Source organism: Mastomys coucha, unplaced genomic scaffold (genome assembly GCF_008632895.1).
Source record: "Mastomys coucha isolate ucsf_1 unplaced genomic scaffold, UCSF_Mcou_1 pScaffold5, whole genome shotgun sequence".
Lineage (NCBI taxonomy): Eukaryota > Metazoa > Chordata > Mammalia > Rodentia > Muridae > Mastomys > Mastomys coucha.
The window spans coordinates 2,201,790-2,222,536 of NW_022196911.1; the positions used below are offsets into that span (position 1 = coordinate 2,201,790).

Consider the following 20,747-nt stretch of genomic DNA (forward strand, 5'->3'; position numbering starts at 1 on the left):
TCTCTCTCTCTCTCACCCTCTCTCTCCCCCTCTCTCTCTCTCTCTGTCTCCCTCTCTCTCTCTCTGTCTCCCTCTCTGTCCCTCTCTCTGTGTCCCTCTCTGTCCCTCTCTCTCTCCCCCCTCCTTTTCTCTCCCAGCTTTTAGCTCTACCTTCCCTTCATCTGCCCAATCAACAGCTGTTGCCTTTATTTTACAAATTAAGGTGGGAAGGTTTACAGGAAATCACCTGAGTGCTGACTCATTCCTTGTTTGTAGCCCCTCCTAGGAGAAGGGAATTAGTATCGAATTACAAATAGCCCCAGAGCTATTCACAACACACATCATTTAGAAGTTATTAGAAAGCTCAATCCAGAGAAAATTCCAGCATGAAGTAGAAGTCGGGGGGGGGGGGGGGGGGGGGGGGGGGGGGCATGAAGTCCCATGCCTTAGCTAAAGAGCTACTGACGTTTGACAGATGCAGGGCAAGAGTCTGTTTTTAAGGGTAAATTCTCTACTAGGTTGGCCTTGCTCTAGGGCAGCCCTTCCCTAAGAGAATCTGAACACTACTAGGGAGGTGGAGCAAATCTGAGAAGACATGAAAGAGGTGTATATAAAGTACATTGTATGAAATTCTCAAATCACCACTAAAATATTTTTAAAATTTACTAGCAAATGCCTTATATGTGTGTTGGCTAGCCCTAAATTCACCCTCATTCACTCATGAAAAGTTTACAAATGAGTTACCCTCAACAAATCTGTTAGAAGTAAAATTCATTGAGATCAACTAAGCAGCAAATTCTCTGCTATAGGATACAGTCAAAGCAAGGAGAGGAGGAAAAGGATGGGAAGGCATGGATGAATAAAGTGGTGGGAGATAGAGGTGGAGATGGGCAAGAAGGACAGACACAAGGAGCAAGTCACCAGGAAAACATTCAGATAGAGCTGCATGCAGGACTCTCTGCCTCCCTCCCGCCCCCTGCCACTCACACTTGAATGTGAGAAGAGCCTGTGACTTGTATCTAGCTCACAAAGTGTGATAGAGTGGTGGCATACCAACCTTATGATGTTACTTTAAGTTGCTGGCTGGAGTGTGGGGTGTTCCTGTAGGCTTTGGAGACCCACAGACACACTATGAACTCTCTGTAGAGTAGGGTGATAGCAAGGAACTGAACCCCCCTTTAAAAATGGAGCTCTCAACCTGTGAGAATCTGAGCCCCTAGGCTTACAGACATAGGAAACAAATAGGGCTCAGGAGGGAAACAAGGTTTAAAGTGGATCCTTCCTTGAAGGGTCTTTGGATGAGAATAACTCCTAGCAGACATCCTGTAGCCTGGGTGACCTGGAGCCAATGCCGGTGAGCTTTTCACAGACTCCTGACCCACAGGAATGTGGAGACATAAATGCATATGGTTTCCCATTGCCAAGTGTGTGGTGATTTGTTATGCAAAGAAAAACTAATATAGGAGGCAAAGACCAGTGCCAAGGAAGGCACTAAAGGTTTAGAGATGACGACCCTCTAAGAGTGCCACACCCATTTCTGTGGAGTTTGTGTGACATGTCCAAAAGCTTGGCTGCAGTCCTGAGGCAAAAAGTTTCAAGGAAACTGGTCTCCTGGATGTCCTTGGTGTCCCCTAACATGGATGTGGTCCAGATTTGTCTTTGCGATAGTCGAGGGAGGGTCTTGCATGCTTTCTTTCAGTATTGTTCTATTATAGGCATAGAGGTGCCCCCAAGGAATTATTTGACAAATAGCCAAGTTAGATTGGACGTTGTTTCCTGGCCTCCACCAGTGTTCCAACATCCTAGTCAATGCTGAGCTGACCCTGGGCTTGGAATTTCGTAAAGAATGTTACTTATTCAAACAAATTGCCTCCAGTGTTGAAAGAGAGATAGTGAAAGAAATCAGGCATTGCAGTTTCCTGGATAAGAGTTAATAATCCCAGGGAAAGTTCAACAAAGTAAACTTAGAATTCTCATTATAGTCATGTATGGCAGACTACACTACTTATTCGAGAAAGTTGGTGGGCTACTCTGGTAAATGGAGGTTTCCCACAAATACTTAGAATAACAGCTGAGTCACTCCCATAGACAGGAATTCACAATGGTCTAGGAAGAAGATGGGTTGTGGCTTAAGAAGGAGCTAGAGTATTGTATTATTCATGGAAAGGTTAGCAAGAACGGGACCCTGGTGCATACATCTGCTAGCCCAGAAGAATAATAGCATAGTTAGGTTGTTACAAAGGGCTGGCTGGTGGAGGGTTATACAATAGACTAGAATTGGAACTATGGCTAGGGTGCGAAGTCTTTGCACCTGGCTTCTAAGAATAAGCTGACCTTAGATAAGGCTGACTTTATCTCAGTTGTAACCACTACCTGGCTCCTACCTATTTTCATGTATAAATTTTTCTGTTTTGTTTAAAGAATCATTATGTATCAGATGACCTCAATGTACCTTGACTGGTATATTATCTAACTTCCTTGTTTCTTCTGTAATGACTATAAAAGTCTGATGCTTACCTTGAGAAATTACACTCAGATTCAGCACTCTCTTGTGTCTGTGTCTGTTTGTCACTTGCTGACTCCTTGCACACCTGAGTACCTGAATCCTGATTCTCCCTGGGGTTGAGGGACCCCAACTGGGACGGCCCCTTGGCATAAGAGAGGTCGCATCATAATCCTCTAGAAAGAAAGAGTCGCTCAGCTAACTGCCTAATGCCCGGTGCCAGCTTTATAAACCACTATGCTAGGCATTGTATGGCAGAACACCAATGGACAGACACAATCTCAACCCCCACCACTGCCATCCCCTGCTTGAAGGCTAATGCTCAAAGTGACATCTCTGCATCTGACCATCTTTGGTTTCATCTCAGAACATCTCAAAATGGCGGGTTGTGCACTAGAACCTAAACATTATCAAATGTTGGAAGAAATGAATCTGGAAGAAATGAGCAAGAAAATATGGAAATTAATAATAAAACCTCTTAACACAGAGAAACTTTTGATGTATCTATAACATTTACAGAGAGTCACTATAGTTAATGTATTTTCAAAATGGTTTTTGTTTTAACTTTGAAGTTCATTATATAACCATTATTGCAGTAGGCAAAATCCCTATGTATCAGACATCGATATATATTTATATGATTTATCATATATAATTGTTATATATAATATATGATGAATGAATTCACTTATTGAATGTATATGCTTGATATATATATATGTGGTTTGTGTGCATATGGAGAATATATATCCATGTGTGCATTCTAAAGTTAAAGAATGATGTCACATGTCCTTCCCCTTCAGTCTCTGTCTTATTTTCTGACATAAGGTCACTCAGACAAGGTTCACAATGGTAAACATGAAGTTCACCATTTTGGCTAGCCTGGCTGGCCAGCAAACTCCTTGAATGCCACTGTCTCTGATTCCCAATACTGGCTTACAGGGGCACCAGACCAGACCTGGATTTTACATGGGTGCTGGGGATTAGAACTCAAGTCCCGCTGCTTGTACCCAAGACTCTGAGTCATTCCCCACCCCCCACTCAGTTCTTATAGCCAGCCAACATGTAACCAAAAATCATTGTAACTCTTAGTTTACAGAGAAGAAAGCTGAAGCACATGGTGTGTAGGATTTTTATCCAAGGCACCCCATGGCAGAGTCATGTTTTAGACTCCAGAGAAGTCAGGTCCTGCAACCTCATACAGCTACTCAAGGATAATAGAAAAACTAAACTATTAATTTTACCTAATGTTACCTGAAAGATAAATTCATGGTTGAATAGCTTTTAGTCTGACCTCTAATGTTTGGACTCTACAAACAAATATGTTACAGCAAAGTCACCTTAACATGTCAGTTTGGTAGAATTCAGAGCTCCATAGCATATAAAAGCTACTATTCTACATCTGTGACTATATACTTAGAACATCTGTGACATTTTTCATTTAGCTGAGGGTGTGTAGCATTTTATAAACCATGATGGCATAGCTTTAAAATGATGTTCCAAAGTAAGCATAATATGCTCATGTAGAACATCATAAACTGAGAGATGCCCACAAGAGCTGCAATCCTGGGTTGTATCAATCTCATAGGATGTTAAATCACTAGGTTTGAGAATCTAAGGCACAGATGTTTTTGGCAAAGGTTTTTTTTTTTTTTGATCCTGGTAAATACCCAACTACCAAACTATCTGTAAGCTCCCTTTTACCTTGTGCACACAAAGACAGACATCCTGAATCCCCAAAATCCACAATTATGTGTATCAAACACAACCTGCAGAATTCTAAGTAAATAATTTCTAATTTTATTTCTATTTCCCTAAAAGAAAAAAAAAACATCTAAATCTTTCCCTTTCATCAAATTCTCAGTTTTAAACATAAAAACGAAATAGAATATAGTCACCTCCAGACTCGGTTATTAAATCTCCTAGTAACAGCCTAAAAGGTTTAAGTTGCAGAAGAAATACAGCCCTGCAGAGAAACTCAAACCTGTCCGAAACCTGATTGTAGGCTGTTTCTATATTGCTCTTGACAAGGAGTCAGACTAACAACCTGTGACACAGTTGGCAAGGTCCCTGCGTGCACTGCTTAAATGCGTTTAGTAGGATACTGTGGGTGGCACTGTTCTGTTTTTAACACTTCAGAACTACATGATGTGGCCTCCAGGGTCACTATGCAGGCCTGCCACCTCACCCAGATGCCTTCTGCATGATGTGCTCAGCATCTGTGTATTCTCAACACAGCGAACTTTATCCCATAACTAAATTCAACTCCTACTTCCGTTTACTTCCTTATTTTTTTTTCTTTTTAGCATTAGCCCTTGTTTCTTTATCATAGTATTTTTGTGTATTTGAAACTAATGCTTAACATGTTAGATACCATTTTGGAACAGAGTATTTTGTTCTTCTCCACTGACCACACCCTACTCCTCTTTCCCCCTGGTGGCCTCCCTCACCACAAACTCTTGTTCTGTTTCATGTCCCACATGTCCTTTGAACCCTCCAGTCCTCCTCATTCAGTATTACCCTCTCTCAGTCTCCCTTCTAGATGTTTAGACTTTACTCCCACTTATACATGGATATATACACATCAGAAGCTAGCATCCACATTTGCATATACACAATGAAACATCACTCAGCTATGAAGAAACGTACAACCAATTTATAGGGAAACAAATGGGTTTGGAAACTCTGATATTAAGGGATGCAAACTGAGGAAGACAAGAGCTACATGTCCTCTATCATGCATGGATCTTAATTCCTTCCAGTGAAGCAGATGGCTCTCCTATCAGACATCTCCCCCATCATTCTGCCTGCCGCTTGGAGATCATCATTGGATCTTTGCTCCTCTATATTCTGTAAATAATTTCTTTCCATTTTCACTTACTATCCCCATTATTAAAGGTAAGTTTGACTAATTCAACATTGTGTGATCCAAAAGAGAAAAATAAACGAATGAGCTGGGGATATAGCTCAGGCTTACTCAACATGCCCTGGGTTCCATCTTTACCTCTATTGCCCCCATCACCAAAGAAACAAAACAACAGACAGACTTGCAAAGAAATGTTTTGCTCCCCCTCAGGACAAACTAGCAGTGCAGTGGGACAGACAGATGAAGCACGGGAACTTCCAGCAGGCTCTCAGGGAGCATAAAGGAATGTATAGATAGCTGTTATATCATAAGTGTATATTTTATAATGTTTACATGTTTATTATAATTATAACATGTTGAACAAACTCTTTAAAAACATATTTCTGAGTCATAGAGAACTTATATGTGCATAAGCATAGTTGGCATCACAAAGTTTATCAGAATCATAAAAATTATAAGAAGCCAAAGAGTAAATTTCTAAGTGGATCTAGCTTTAATCGCTGTAATAGTTAATATTGAGAGCACCAAAAAGAAAAAGCATTACATAAGTAGACAGACATATTTTGGGTTGAAGTTGCCATCCCTCATAAAAAGAATACCATATTAAGGATATTAAAAAATATTTGAAAGATCAAATATTGGTGCATTCAAAGGGCTTTGCCTTAGATAAGGATTCATAGCATTTACATCTGGCAGCTGTCATTATGCCCTGCAAGCATCTTTAATACAAAGACACTTATATAACACACTTAGGCATTTCATTTACCTGAAAATAGAGATGCTGATTTAGAAAAAAATGACATATTTGAAGATATATTGTGGGTCAAGAAGTAGCTCAACAGTCAATGCTTGATACGCAGTCATGAAGGCTGGAGTTTTGTCTCAGAACCAATATAGTGAACAGGTATTCTGTTCTGCCCCCATGTATAGACAGTATGCACCCTACCCCATCATGTTCATGCATTCATATGCACACACTTATATCTAAACACACACATACACACTATCCTTTTAAAAATTAAGGAATGTTATTCCTACCATATCTAATTAATGCTTGGCCTCATTTAAAATCTATATTGATTTATTGTATATGTCCTTATGTGCATGTACACCACAGTGCCTGTATGGGAATCAGAGCACTTGAAATTATTGCTTCTTATCTTTTACCACGTAGGTTCTAGGAATAGAACTCAGATTGCCAGGCTTGGCAGCAAGACCTTTACCTGATGAGCCACCTCATCAACTCTTGCATCATTTTTCATGATGATGGAGTTGTTGTGGTGAAAACCTTAGAGTAAATTATTTTTAAATCAAAATATGTAGATTAAATTTCTTTTTTTTTTTTTTTCTGAGACAGGGTTTCTCTGTGTAGCCTTGGCTGTCCTGGAACTCACTCTGTAGACCAGGCTGGCCTCGAACTCAGAAATCCGCCTACCTCTGCCTCCCAAGTGCTGGGATTAAAGGTGTATGCCACCATCACCTGGCCTGAATTTCTCATTACAACAACAACAAAAAATGCAGCTACAATGGAGGAGAAAAAACAGCAACAAAATCATCAGATGTTGAGGTGATGGTCACAGCCACCACTGGACCATCCAAGGTATAGTGGTTAAAATGCAACTGACCTCAGGAGATTCACACATTTGAATGCTTGCTTTCACAAGTCAGTGACTGTTAAGGGAGGATAGGACAGTGGTTCTCAACCTTCCTAAGTTGTGACCCTTTTACATAGTTCTTCATTTTGTGGTGACACCAAACATAAAACTATTTGTTGCTACCTCATAACTGTAATTTTGCTACTGCTATGAATCAGAATGTAAATATCTGCTATGCAGAATATCCAATATTTGAACCCCAAATGGGTCATGACCCATAGGTTGAGAACCTCTGGATTAGGTCACATGACCTTTTTGGAGGAGGTGTGTCATAGGGGCGGGCTTTGAGGTTTCCAAAGCCAATGCCAGTCCCTGTCTCACACTCGCTCTGCTTCCTGCCTGAAGATCCAGATGTAAGCTCTCAGCCACTGTTCCATGCCATATCAGCCTGCCTGCCTACTCTCATGCTCCACATTGGTTCCAGACTAACCCTCTGAAGCTGTAAGGAACCCTGCCCCCCAGTCAAATGCTTCATTGTATAAGCCTTGTGGGTCATGGTGTCTCTCCACAGCAATATAACAGTAACTAAGACACAAGGCAAGGGATTTCTTCCCAGGTCAGAATTATATTGTCTCAATTAAGGGCCTATACTTATTAAATTCACCACTTTGATATTTAAGGGAAGGGTCTCAGATATACTAGAGTAAAATAGATAACTTACAACTGCTTGCAATTAATCAATGTTTTTTAATTGAAGACATAACTGGGAAGAAAAGACAAACATTCCCAGGACGAGGCTGTAGAAAATTGCAAATATATGAATACATTGTTTCTATCACATTCAACACACACACTGTCGAGGTGGCTTTACTGTTGCGGATACTTTAAGGAGGTAGGTTTTATTTCCAGACATCTTAGAGATGAGTTGGTCATGATGCTTGCATTCACCAATAGTGTGATGAGACAGTGAGATAGTTCAGCAGGTGAAGGCCTTTGATACCAGGCCTGGTGGCCTAAGCTCAATTCCTGGAACCCACACGGTGGAAGAAAAGAACCTATGGCCACAGTTTCTTTCTTTCTTTCTTTCTTTCTTTCTTTCTTTCTTTCTTTCTTTCTTTCTTTCTTTCTTTCTTTCTTCTTTCCTTCCTTCCTTTCTTTCTTTCTTTCTTTCTTTCTTTCTTGCTATCTATCTATCTATCTATCTATCTATCTATCTATCTACCTACCTACCTACCTCTCATACACCCACACCCACACCCACACTAAGTGAATGAATAAATAAGTAAATAAGTGTATGTTTTAAGAACAGGATGGCTGCAGTGATTCAGTGTGATTGCTGAGACTGAGCTTTGAGAGCCCTTCAACTTCCACTGCAGCTCTCTTAGAACTCTACCCTCAGGCAAGCACACATGAGCACGTGTCTAGAGGACACCAAATAGGAATTAACTTAAAGAATGAAGGCATTCAAGTGATGTCCCACTACAACTGTTAGATAGGTGTGTGGGCTCTCTTGTACCTACTAGCCATTTCACAGCTGACAGGAGCCATATGACTGAATACAGGCACATAGGGCAGAAGACACAGCCAAATCTCAGGAACCATAAATGATTGCTTCTCTAAGATTCTGGAGTTGGGTGATGGCACTAACTGAAGTGGAAACTGCTGTGAAGAGTGTATAGAGTGACTGTGACAAAATTCTAAAGCATATGGCATTGGCCTTGGGACCAGATGAGGGGAGGGAGCTGGCAGGACAAGATGGGGTTCTGCTGAAGAAAGAAGTGCTTTGTGTGTATGTTCTGTTACTCATAGTGTCTCTAATTGGTTTGTCTAGCTACAGTTTCCTAAAGAAGTCTGGAAATGTCAAGTGGCTTCTTCTGGCTTTATTTTACAAAACACTAGAAGAATGAGAGACAGACATAAGAAGGAACTGATTTGTTTGTAAGCACAGGCTAGAAACAAAGAAGGCCCAAGCTATAGTGGGTTGTGAAATATGATGGTTAATTATTCTTAATCTTTCTGGGAAAAGAATGAGCAAAGAAAGAGCTTCAGGTATGACAAAGCAAGGATGTGTCTATAGGTCTCATGGCTAATAACTTATGGTCTAAAATCCTCATAAATGAGACCACACAGGTTCTTACTTTCTGTGCCTGGCTCAGTTTATTTGATGTACTGTCCTTTAGGATAATCGTTATAGCAAATATGAGATTTCTTTATTTTCATGTCAAAATAATGTTCCCTTGTTGTCTTAGTTAGGGTTACTATTGCTGTGATGAAACACCATGACCAAAGTAACAAGGGTAGGAAAAGGAATATTTGGCTTATGTTTACACATCACAGTTCATTAACAAAGAAGACACGAACTCAGGCAAAAATCCGGGGTCTGGAGCTCATGCAGAGGCCATCGAGGGGTGCTGCTTACAGTCTTGCTTCTCATGGCTTGTTTCTCAGTCTCTTTCCTTTTAGAATCTAGAATCACCAATCCAGGGAAAGCACCACCCACAAGGGGTCAGCCCTCCCCCATCAATCACTACTTAAGAAAGTGCTCTACTTCTCACATGAGATTCCCATCTCTCAAATGGCTCTAGCCTGTGTCAAGTTGTCACAAAACTAGCCAGCACACTGGTAGATCCCCTTTATCTACTCATGGATGTATTTCTTTTTTATTTTGGTATGATTTCACATATAATTTTATCAAGTCACCATAACACACACACACATGCACACACACACACACACACACACACACACACACACACACACACACAAATAATATTTCAACAATACTGGAAAGCAAAAGAGAGAGTTAAAAAGATTTTAGGTCACTGACTTGGCCATGACTTCAGCAGACAACCCAGTTTCTGGGAATCTTCAAGCTATTCTCCCAAGCAGACTCACATGTGCCCAAAGTTCCTTCCAAACTTTGCATTTGGGCAGGGTAGACAATGAATTGCAGGTGTATGTTTAGCATAGCAACTTACATTGGAGAGACAGGGCAGTTCAAAGGAACAGAAGACATCAGACTCATGACTTTGTGCCAGGATGAAGGCTAAGAAGATGAGTCATAGCCAAGAGCCACTTCCTAAGCAAGAACATGAGAACTGTCTTTGCCCATGGGTCACAGTGGTCATATGCATCTTGGTGGACTTATTTTTTATTTATTTATTTATTTATTTTTTAGCTCCCAGGTCTATGGAAGAGAAGGAATCGGCACATAATCTTGTCTGAACCTGAACCAGATTCAGATGGCACAATCTAAAAGTTAGAGCTTGATACCAAAACTAGTGATGGTTGAGACTTTTATCATCTTAGAAAAAAACTTGTATTTTGTATGAAGTAAAAAAATCCAAATAATAGTAACTCAAAAATCGAGTTTAAATTTTAAGCCACAATATCCATGGCTCCTGTATGCATCCACATCTTGTGAATTTGGACTTTCTTCCATCAACGGGTAGAATTGATTTTTTCTTCCCTTAAGTTGATCTCATGTTGCCTTTGTAGGATTAATAAGGCAGCAAAAATGAATTTATGTTCTGACTCCTCAAGGCTTTAGGAGATCAGCCATTCCACATTAGTGTCCAAGATCTCTGCGGGAGAATTACTGTATAAGAAAGGATCCTATTGCAGAGCACTGAGACCTAAATGTCACATCTCATAGTGAGAGCCAACTGGCAGATGAGTCATGTTAGATGCTAGAGTTCAGCAAATGCTGCAGGTGAATTTAGCCTCATGGGAACCCAGAGAAGCCAGCAGGCCTAGGCGTCTGATATTCATTCTCTCCCACACCCTGACAAACTTGAGTGCGTGGTCCTCATGGGAAGAAAGACTTTTGGAGTCGTTTCCCAAGCAACCAGCTCACTTCTTGTCGCATTACATAAGTATTCATTATAAGTCTATCCACATTGGCTTAAAATTAGCCAGCCAAGTACACTCTGGACCAGATGTGCATGATTTTTTTTATTTTAATTTGTTTACTTACATGTTTATTTTTAGACAGAGACTCATTGTGTAGCCCTACACAACTGGCTTAGAACTCACTATGTAGACCAGACTCAAACTCCAAGACCTACATGCCTCTGCCTCCTGGATGCTGGCCTCCAGCCCAGCTGGTCACTGGTTTAAGCCATAGAGTTGTGAAAGAGTTTTTTTTTTTTTTTGAGATGGAGTTTTAGGGTTTCTCTATCTAGCCCTACCTCTCCTGGAACTCACTCTGTAGACCAGGCTGGCCTTGAACTCAGAAATCCGCCTGCCTCTGCCTCCCAAGTGCTGGGATTAAAGGTGTATGCCACCACTGCCTGGCATGAAAGAGTTTTATACACAATGAAGACTAACTGAAATATTTTACTTATGTGATAGACCTATTTATTAATATGCATGTGTAGTGTATGTGTGTGTGTGTCTGTGTGTGTATGTGTGTGTGTGTGTGTGTCTGTGTCTGTGTGTGTCTGTGTGTGTCTGTGTGTGTATGTGTGTGTGTGTGTGTGTATGTGTGTGTGTGTGTGTCTGTGTGTATGTGTGTGTGTGTCTGTGTGTATGTGTCTGTGTGTGTGTGTCCGTGTGTGTGTCTGTGTGTGTCTGTGTGTGTGTGTATGTGTGTGTGTGTGTGTGTCTGTGTGTATGTGTGTCTGTGTGTGTATGTGTATGTGTGTATGTGTATGTGTGTCTGTGTCTGTGTGTGTCTGTGTGTGTATGTGTGTGTGTGTGTGTATGTGTGTTCTTTCCATGATGAAAAGATTCCAAGTTTACTTGTTTACTTGCTTGGGCTTATCCTTTGGGATTTTTGTGTTCTGGTGAATTAATAATGAAGGAAAGTATGCCAAGGAACAGGACATTCACGTTGGCACCAGCACAAGCTGGTGGCAAAGTCAGACAGAAGAAAGAGTGAGCAGAGATCAATAGACTTTTGGAAAGAGCGGCGCCCTTGAGGGGAAAGAGATCAAAGCATATCTGTAAGACATCATGGCGCTGATTACTGCTGCTATGCCTTCAAGTAAATGTCAGTAAAGGCAGGCTTCCTTGAGACTTTGGGAATTATTCAGCATGCAAAGCTGGTTTCTAGAGCAAAAGCTCCTGGTTGTATTAAAATCACATTGAGAGATGTAGTGGTACCCATCCCTTTAAATGCAATGCTCACAGGGTGAGGCGGATGTAATCATCCGAGTCCTAAGACAAGGCTTCTTAGCACCAGCACTGGTGACATTATGAACCAGATAGACTTGTTCCAGCAGGTTGTCTTTGCCGTTCCAGATGTTGATGGCATCCCTGCTCTTTGCCCTTTAGGTGCCAACAGCATCCCAACTCCATCCTGCTAATTAGAGATGTCTACAAGTACTGACAACATCTACTGGATGTCAGAATCATCCCAGCTGACAACCATGATCTAAACTACGCCCTGCACATCTACCTGGGGATGGACCAGCATGAATCCCGACTGCTGTTGTTAGGATATTTCTTAGAGACAGAGACTCACTGTGTAAGTTTTTCAGTTTAATTTATTTTATCTCCAAATTATCATATTGAGCTATTTCTACAATAAATTTGCTTATTTTGGGTAGAAATCATTGATCTTATAATAAGTTGTTTGTAAAATGCCAAAATTCAGTGAGCCTAAAAACATTGGTGGTAGTTATATACAACTTACACAACTCTATCCAATCTAATTTAAATTTTATATGACAGCTCTCGAGGAAGCACAGTACCTAGAACCTGAATCAAAACTACTTGTAATTTTATTTTTATCTGTTTTAATGTGGATACTTTTCTCAGAAGTCGAAGTATCTTTGATTGCCAAGGGGTACCACAGCTCCAGTTGAGGGCCATACCTAATGAGTGCCATGGGTACCAGGTGACAATTCTAAACTCCTAACAATTCTGGCATTGACAACAGGGCTGCTTGCATACATGTCTTCATAAAGGACTGTGTACAGAACAGTGGTAGGGATGTCTGCCCAGAGGAAACAGTCATAGTACAGAGACAGAACCAAAACACATAAGGAGAGGCAGACAGCCGCATCTCCTGCGGCAGCCCCTGATGGTAGCTCCTTTAATACTCTTTAGGTCTGATAACAGTAGCAAGTTGAAGTTGTTTCAGCAATAATTTTATACTTTGGATATCCTTTGTTTATGGATACAGTTGCTGCGCTATATCTTTTGTAAAGAAAAAAAAAATGTCCACACAGTGACACAATCATAATGCTTTGTATCTACAGGACAGGTGAAGTGACACATTCCTGAATGTGATCTCATTTGATCTACAAGCCAACTGCTGAGCACAGCATAGCAGGTGCTGTGAACACAGATATAAACAAGGAAACTAAAGCAAAATGGAGGTTAAGCAGCAGAGATGCCACCGGGGACCTGAAGGGACTACCATGGAATGAAATAAGAGACAAAACACCATGTGAGCTCGCTCACATGGGATATAAAGAACTAAGGAGTAGAATGGTGCTTACCTCAGGCTAGGAAATGGAGTGGGGAGAAGGGGTCAGAGGTTAGCAGGTCCATAGGTCACAGATAGTATGAATGAGTTCCACTGTTCTATGGCACTATAGGGTAACAGACTTGATAATAATGTATTATGTTCTAAAGTTAGCTCAATGGTACATTTGAATGTAAGAAAATGGCAAAAGTCTAAAGTGAGGTATATGCTAATTACACCAAATTAGCTAGTGCCCAATGTATACATACACCAAAAACATTGCTCCCTAAATGTGTAAAAATCATATACCAGTCAGAAAAAAAAAAGAACTTTAAGAGAAGAATCTTTAGGTAAATACTATAGATAAAAAGAAAATTATAAATACAGATATTTATAAAATGCAGTGAAGGCTAGAGAAGATTGTATATGGAGAGATCAGTATTCAGGTGCTGAGTCAATTTAAACTGGACTCATAAACTGATGCTTCAGTTTCCTTAACTGTCACATTTCCCTGAACCCATCCTGTGCTAGCCAAACTGAAAGGATGGGTTGGGGTTTTTGAAATTTAAGATCTGAGACAGAAATCAAAATTCCAAGTTTTGTGTGAGAAAATAAAACTTAACAGCAACATGAAATTCACTTTCAGGTTTTTTATTTTCATTTTTTAAAGTGACTGTCCTGAGGTTATGGACAATGTAGAGGAGGAAGCTCCCAGCCAGCTCCATGATAAGCTACTATGGAAACTGTGGGGGATGTTACCCCAACAGCTGAAGCTTTTCCTGTTGAATTCAACAAGACTGCCATGTAGACATCCATCCATCTGATCTGGTGAATTTCCAGTTAGCACCAGAGCCACAAAAGAGATGGGCCATCTTGTCACATGAAAAACAAAACAAAGCAAAACAAAACAAAAACAAAAACAAAAAATAACCAAGTCTTTTGCAAGCAGAGGAACAATGTCTCATTTGGCAAGAAGGGTGCCACAACTATGGAACCCTGTTTTTACAGTTGCAAGCTCTCAGATAAACCAGCACAGTGAAAGGATATGAACTATTGAAGGTTTCCTGACGTACCTTCATATTATCACTTATATCAGCATTAAAATACTAACATGCTACAATTCGGGCTAGTGAGATGGTTCAGTGGGTAAAAGATGCTTGCTGCCAAGTCCAATCCTTGAGGTCTACGGCCTCTACACATGTGCAGTGCTATAAGTGCCTCCATACATACATACACCCAAACACACAAAGTAAATAGTATATGAGAAGCTATCTGAGAATCAGAATACAGTGTGTAGTCAAGACAGGGAAAGTAGTGGCTCGATCTCGCTGTACCTCAAAGTCAGTGTAGGCTTTAAAAATAAATGGGATTGTCCCACACAGCTTTTCTCTACTGGGTATGTTTAATATTTGGCTTTTGTTATTTTTCATTAAATTTAATCTTTTATCTTGATCAGGTTCAAGATGGCAGCCCCACATTTTCATCTTTTGAGACTCTATATTTTACATTATTGCTAATATTATTCCTTGTTCTCATCTTGTGACAAACTCTTTTTAACCTGTCCACATCTTAATGCTGTTATTATTTTACAATAATAAAATAACTTGATATAATTTGAGTTTTATTTTATGGTGCCCATCTGGTTAACATACAAAATAAATTACAGTTTTAACACAAACTGGGGATGAGGTGAGGTGAAAAAGTTAAGAGTCAAAAAGAGTAAAATTAAATTATATAGTCAAATAGTGGCTTAAAGAGAGATGTTGGAAATTTCAATAACAATTCCAGCCAGGCTTGTATAGTCAGGACTCCCCCTGTTGGACAGTCATACAATGGCCACCAGAGGGCACTGTAGCTCCCAGCTGCTTCAGGACTGTGGTGCCATCCTGACTCTGTCAATAGGGAAGATCTGGATTCCCAGGAAACCTAGGCCACTTCGTCTCGCAGGGATTTCCCTGACAAATAGCGTCTGCTATGACTAGTGGGTCCCGACCCAACGCCGGGCTTATTTGTAAGCTTATTGGTAATGTACTTATGTTTATTTTATTTTACTTTATTTTTTTATTATTTTTAATATGATTGTGTCAACTAGTGAGAGCCTATGTGGCTGGTGTAACATTGCAGATATTCATCACTTCTGTTATCCAATTTAAATATTTGTAACAACTACACAAGGCCATATCCATACCAGGCTCTCCGAATCTAGCAAGCCCGCGGGTTGCTAGAAGGAAATGACACTCCTTACCTCTAAGCCTTTTCCTACTAGATTCTAAGTAAGGGAACATGTTTAAAGGCATAGTGAGGACATCTCAGCCCTCCTAACCCCTGCCTAGCTGCCTTACTTTAAGATACTGGGGCTGTCAAGGTCAATCAACCTGCTCAAGGTAGCGCCACCAGAGGGCACTGTAGCTCCCAGCTGCTTCAGGATTTCAGTGATATCCTGACCCTGTCAAAAAGGATTCCCAGGATCCTATGCCACTTCTGCTCGCATATGACAAGCCATGCACATTTATCTACCACCCACACCTGGGTCTCCAATCACTTCAGTCCATTCTCATGCACAAATTGACAACAAGAGTAGCTCTCAAAATATTTTGTGCCAGCAATAGGCAGAGTAGATACTATTTTAAGCCTAGAGATGGGGTGTCCAGAATAGTGTCCCAGCAAGTAAATGCATAGGTCAAGTGAAATCCTCCTAGCACTCTGTCCCTCTTTTCCATGTTAGCAATGATTTGGCTAGAAATCAGCTGACTGGTAGATTTGGCTGCTTAGCTAGGCCAGATATATTCCACCATCTTTCTGACCTATAAAGTGCCCCACCCGGTGACATTTTGACCCCTTGTTTTTTCTTCTCTAACGTTTCCATCCTAATTCTCAGGCTATTGCATTGCTGGCTCTGGGTCCATCAGCGGGAAACACAATGCAACCAGATGTTCTTGGAAGCTGGCTCCCATGGGAGTCCATGGTGTCATTTCCATTCCACACATCCACCTTTGCTGCCGCTTCACAATCACATGCATCTGTGGAAACTGTCGGGGGGTGTTGCGGGATGTGCTCTCAGTAAGTACAATTTCAGGGGTATGAGAGAAGCAGCACTGGGATGGAGGGAGATGCCAAACCGGGACACAATTTTATCCCAGAAGCTGGGGTAGTCTACAGTGATGTTCTCAATAGAAGCAAGAAACAGAGCCATTACAACTGATCAGCAGCATGATATGGGCTGGTCCCTAGGAGGGGCTAGATTCCTCAAAGGCTGACGGTGACTCCCAAGGAGGACAGACTAATCTGGTAGCTTTGGCAAGATGGGGAGCGAGTGACTCCCAGCTGAAGGACACACCCAGTCTGTACCGCAGAGCACCAGCTTGTTAGTTCCAGTGTAAGTTACTAAGTCCAAAGAAAGAAGAGAAATGCAGAGCTGGTCTGGTGTGTTGTATGTTACATTAGAGACATTACATTCAGAGCACCGCCCCCAGGTATCCTTGACACCAGAGCCAAGCTTTTATCATTAGGAGGTGCTGCCCGTTCCACTTATTTCAAAGAGGACAGTGTGCCTGAGGCCCTCTCTGTGAGTCTTGGATCCAAATGAGTGCGCAATACTGGGTAGTGCAAGAAAAAGGAGAGGCCCACACCTGTCAGGAGGCTGGCAGACACAGCAAGCTGTCCAAATAGACTAAGTCCTTTATTTACTACTTGGAGTCTTTCCTTGCCAATCTATATACTTCCCAAGCCTAACCAGCCGTGCCTGATGTGCCTTTCCACCCTGAGAGCCAGCAAGTGCACCCTTCTCACGTCTCCTACCACCAAATGCTAGCAGCTGCTATCTGCTTTTGCTTTCTTCCTGGCTTTCATTTTGCTACCCATCCATGCTGATGTTTCTGTGCAGGTGATGCCACTCTCTTGGCTTGACAAAGTGTGGTCATCCAGGAGCCCAGGGAAATAAGAACTGAGGAGTTGCCAAGGAGCAACACGTAGGCAGGATCTCAATCAAAAAATAGAAAAAACAGATTTTTAAGAAAAGTTATGTGCTTGTGTGTGTGTGTGTGTGTGTGTGTGTGTGTGTGTGTGTAGGTATGCGCATGTGAGTGGAGGTGACCTGCTGAGGTCAGAGATATTGGATCCCCTTGAGCTGGAATTACTGACAGTTGTGAGACTACACATGGGTTCAGGAGAGCAATAAGTGCTGAGCTGTCTCATCTCTCCAATCAGCCAGCTTGCTTGCTTGCTCTCTTTCCTTCTTTCTTTTTTTTTCTTTCTTTCCTCCTTTCATGTTGGTTATTGTTTTTTTGAGACAGGTTCTCACTGTATAGCTCGGCGGACCTAAACTTGCTACATAAAGCAAGCTGGCCTCCAACTCATAAAGATTATCTTGTTTCTGTCTCCCTTGTGCTAGGATGTGTAGCTCCCCCTCCCTAGCCTCCAACCCAACTTCTATTGTTTTTACTTACATGTATGTGAGTTTATCTGCATGTAGGTTTGTGGACATGAGTGAGGGTGTGCATGGAGGTCAGAGGTGAGGGAACATTCTAGAACTAGAGTTACAGGTAATTGTAAGCCACTCCCTCTATGTAGGTGCTGAGGATTGAATTCTGATCCTCTGCAAGAGCAACGGTCTCTGTTAATCACGGAGAGATCCTTTCAGGCCCCATAAGACCACTTAGTGGGGACATGTATTTTTGCCTGCAACTTACTTCCTCTAGCTTTCTATAGACCCATCAATCTCTGTCTTAATCTAGCTACTTTTAAAAGCACCAGAGCATAGGGGATGAGTTTAAGAGAGTTGACTAGAAGACAGATTTCAGTGCAGACAGGAGGGGAGAGAAGGAAGCAGCAGAATAGGGGTAAATAGCTAAATATCCATTTCTTAACAAAGAAACTTGGCTGTGTTTTTTTGTTATGGGGCTTGACTGTACTTGTTGTTATGGTATTTATATTTATGTTACTCCCTTTGCAAAAAGCATAAGGATGGCGATTGATGCGATTGGGCAACCTCAGCTCTAAGATACCTCCTCAGGCCAGTGTGTTAAAGAGATGGCATCTACACTCCATGTTCATGCATGCAGTATTGCTTCTGTTATGCAAGTTTGGAATCAATTTCAATGTCCATCATGGAATAAATGGATAGATAAAAGATCTAGATAGATGATGGATATATTACAAATAGATATGAATAGATAACTAGTAGATAAATAGACAGACAGAGAGATTCAATATTATTCCAGTTTCATAAAAGGGTAAAATGTCATTTGTGACATTATGAGAGAGCCATATTGTAGTGAGTGAAATAAGTCAAATACAAAAAGACAAAGACTCCATAATTTCACTTATGTTTTGAATCTGTAGAAGATGGATTCAAAAGGAGCAGAGAGATGACTATAGGTTGTCAAAACTGGGGTTTGAGGAAAATGGGGATATGTTGCTGTGTCCAAAGGATGAATAAAACCTGCCAATTTACTGCACAAATGGTGAGCACAGTTAGTAATTAATATTAGATGCTTTAAATTGGCAAGAGTAGATTTTACATATTTGCAGCACACACGCAGTAACTTGGTGAAGTGATGATATATTAATTATGTTGATATTGATAATCAGTGTGTATGTTGATCAAAACATTAAGTTGTATACATCAAATATATACAATTTATTTGCCTATTGTTACTCAATAAATTATAAAAAAATCAGAAGAAATAAAGATATAATGAAATAGATTCCATTATACTCACATGGACATATAAAATATGTAAAACACTTAAGAGTTAGAATTTTAAAGCCATTATATAAGAAATAAAAAGAAAAATAGATCTATGAAGAGAAAATGACAATTCTTGTCCTGTGACTCTGGTTTCAATAGCATCTTTATCTAGTTTAAGGTACTTAGTTTGGTAGAGCCTTAGCTCTACCAAAACGGCCAACCTTCATGCACTGATGCCTTAAGTTTTAGATACTAATGTAGAATCATGGACATTTTTTGCTAGTTAGGTTTTCATTATATATAGGTTTAAGTTTTCCAAAGCCAAAATACAATTAATTCACTTCTATTCATTTTAGATTCAGATACAATAAAATTCAGATAAAAAAAAATACCATAAACTTTCTGAGTTATTTTAAAGTCTATTCCAAGCACTCTTTACAGCTTTGGGACCCTGGCTCACGTTAGAGGTGGAAACACGCACCCACACACATCCCAACGATGGCAGCAGACAGTACCTTTGATCACACCTGGAGTCCTGTAGATCCTTCTCCTCATAGTCCACCTATTTTTATGGACTTTAAGAAGTTGCCTCAACTCAATTGCTTTCTAAACCAAACACAGTGTTCACTAAGGGAACACCAGCTCTCTTTGCAGCTCTCTCCTCCAAGGGTCACTATAGCAACACGTCTGTGCAGGCATTCCAGTCCCCAGTTCCTCAGCCTTACCCCCTGCGTCCAGACCAAATGCACAGCTCCTGTGCCAGCTCTTCTGCAGGAGCTGTGTGCATATCAATTTATGAAAAATGCTTTAGTGGCATTTTCAGGGTAGGACAAAAAAAAAAAAAACAGTATCCATTGTATAATTCACAACTAGGGTTTGTTTGTTTGTTTGTTTTTTTCCATGTTCTGCTCTTATTGCTAATTCGATTATGCAATGATTTCACAGTTTGTACAAACATCAACCCTCTACACCATTCACTTTGGAGCATGTGGTTTTGTCAATTAAATCCTAACAAAGCTAGAGAAAACAAAACACCAATAATTTTTAAAAGATTTTGTTTGTTTCTTTAAATAAATCATTTGGGTTGAATAAAAACACTCAGAATACTTGCTTTAGAAATGTGTTCTCAATTTTAATTTTATGCCATAGGAGAAGAAGCCACATGAGTTTTTGGAGACCAATATCGCAATTCTGTTTGTTTGATTGGTCTTTACACGGGTATGACTGCGTTTGCCCTTAATTTGTTAAGTCCACTTCCTGAGTTTTCTACAAACATCTAATCAATATTAAATCTACATTAAATCTACTATTAAATTATTTGCTATGAAAATTGGCATGAAAAATATATACTTTTAAAATATATTAGAACAATAACAGAGAGGTTTTTAAATTATTTAAGCATAGAAAGTGTTGGCTAGGAAAAACTCATATAAGAGACAAATGTTGGGGCCGGCTGGTGTCCTGAACAGACCCTGGGCACAAACTCCGCAGCCAATCCCACAACATCCAGAGGAAGCTCCACTCCCAGGCGCTCTAACAGACCCAGGATCACAGGATGACAGAAACACAGGATCACAGAGACTGCTTGACTCTGAGGAGTTCTGACACAAACAGGATCACAGGAAGAACACTCTCCAGTCAGATTTAGCAAGGGCAGGTAGCACTAGAGATAACCAGATGGTGGGAGGCAAGCATAAGAA

General features: G+C 40.6%; 1 protein-coding gene across 14 annotated transcripts in view; it reads right to left on the reverse strand.

Moving 5' to 3' along the window:
• Syne1 (spectrin repeat containing nuclear envelope protein 1) overlaps positions 1-20,747 on the reverse strand; it is a 506,592-nt gene that overhangs the window by 417,731 nt on the left and 68,114 nt on the right. The gene's annotated exons all lie outside the window — the stretch shown is intronic.